This window comes from Ixodes scapularis, unplaced genomic scaffold, assembly GCF_016920785.2.
Source record: "Ixodes scapularis isolate PalLabHiFi unplaced genomic scaffold, ASM1692078v2 PGA_scaffold5__190_contigs__length_132052651, whole genome shotgun sequence".
NCBI classification, from domain to species: Eukaryota; Metazoa; Arthropoda; class Arachnida; order Ixodida; family Ixodidae; genus Ixodes; species Ixodes scapularis.
The window spans coordinates 60,911,683-60,913,751 of record NW_024609880.1 but is presented as its reverse complement, the minus strand read 5'-3'; the positions used below and the strand labels follow the sequence as shown (position 1 = coordinate 60,913,751).

Sequence of the window (2,069 nt, the reverse complement as noted above, 5' to 3'; positions counted from 1 at the left end):
AAGATGATAAACGATAAAAAGTGAGTATCACAGTATAATAACTGTAGTTCAGTTAATCTTTAAAAAAAATACTTCGTTACAGCAAGCTTCAACTAATACAGACAAATGACTGCCAAAATTTTACCGCCCAACATGGGGCTCGAACCCACGACCCCAAAATTAAGAGTCTCGTGTTCTACCGACTGAGCTAGCCGGGCGCTTTTTTTTTTTTTTTGTAAAATGTGTTTATTTGCGTGTTAAAAGCATTACAGAGGGCCACTTTGGCCAAAGAGCACTCGCACAAAATGAGACGTTATTACATATGCATAACCCGGTACATTCACATAGAGGTTTGAACATTATACAATGTCTAGTGCTTAAATGTTCCTCTTTTTACCATATAGTTTCTTAAAGCGACTTCCATAGCTGGCCATGACTCAAAACCCGGCATTTCAGTGTGTTCCAGGAGGCTACTGGTGTATGCAAAGTTGTCAACAAAGTGGTGCCAAGCAGGTTTGCCCTTTTCTAACTCCAGCGTGTGGTCCGTTCGAGATCTCCAGATGGCGTGCAACCCGAGCAGCAATAGCACTTCTGTGCATTTTTTATTTTCACCCGTCTCCACTTGAAGATATTTCAAGTTCTCCCAGTTCAACTGTGCACTGATGTTCAAAGCATTTCGAAGTTCAGACCAGAATATTTCAGCATTAGTACAGAGCAGAAAAACGTGTTGCAAAGTCTCCGGGAAAGGACACAGTGCACAATTGGTCGACCATGCTACAAAGAACCCTTTTCTCTCAAGCCAAGTTTTAACAGGCAGCACTTCTACATGAAATTTTACGAAGAAGTCTTTGATGCTTGTTTTTACAGGGAATTTACGCAATTTTTTGAATACACTCGATCCTTCTGAATTTCCCGGTGGGGGGTGGTACATTGGAGGTGGAATGACTAAGTCAACAGTATCCCAATACAGCCTTTTTCTGTTCACTTGGGTTAGGTAGTCCCAGGAAAACCTGGCGTGGAAAAAGTGAATCGCATCATTAATTTTTTTATAAAATCTGAGTACTGGTGCTTTCATTGAGGCTTCTTCCGTACTCACTATCCAGGAGGGCAAGTACCGTCCCCCTAGATGTTTTAGCGCTCGTGTTGACACCGGATTAATCTGGTCCCAGAAAAATAAGAAAAAGTTGAACTTTTATTTTTAATTCTAGGTTCACAAGCCCCAAAACGCCTTTGAACAGGCTCAGAAACAAATTGGTTCTACGCATTCGTTCAAATAAAGATTGCCAGATGAACGTGGCACAAAGTCTGTGGAATTTATGGATCTCTCCTTGCCGGGATGGTATAATTTGTGCCGCGTACCATACACTCGAGAAAAAGACAGAATTACAGACAAACGTTCTGTTAAAAAGAGAAAGATGTCTTCCATACCATTCGTTCATTTTCCCGTTAACCTTGTTTAAATGGATACCTTCATGGCCAGTGCTCAAGGATTCCGTCACCAGTCGAATACCGAGGTAATTATCGAGTGAGCAAGACCACTTTATTCCCATATATTCCTCTGGTTTGAACGTCCACGGGCCAAGCCAGGATCCGATCGATTTAGAGGTGTTCATGGCTGCTCCTGATATTTTGCAGAAGTCCTTTATATGATTCAAAGCCAGCTCCAGCTCTAGCTTTGACGGACAGATCAAAGCGACGTCGTCTGCGTAGGCTAATATTTTGGTCGGCTAGGAACCTAGATTAACACCACAAATATTGACATCGGTCATGATTGATCTACACAGAGGTTCTAAATATAGAGCAAATAACAAAGGCGACATCGGGCATCCCTGCCGAACTGACGATTTGACCTCTATCGGGGCAGTTTGTTGTCCGTTCACTAACAACCGGGTTGTGATGTCTTTGTAGCAAATTTTTATGTACTTCGTTAGCCTTTCTCCTAGGCGGCATCGTTCAAGAAGCGCAAAAAGAAAGGAGAGTGACACTCTGTCAAACGCTTTGCTGAGGTCTACTTGCAGTACTCCAATTGGGTACTGTTCCGCCTCCGCTGTCTCACATATGATTCTCATTGTGTGCGCGTTTGTAGCGAT

At 42.6% G+C, this 2,069-nt stretch overlaps 1 non-coding gene across 1 annotated transcript; it reads right to left on the bottom strand.

Annotated features, from left to right (window-relative positions):
• Positions 1 to 124: 124 nt before the first annotated feature.
• On the bottom strand, positions 125 to 197 carry Trnak-cuu. Its single transcript has one exon. It is a non-coding gene; the product is annotated as a tRNA-Lys (tRNA).
• Between the last annotated feature and the right edge of the window lie 1,872 nt (positions 198 to 2,069).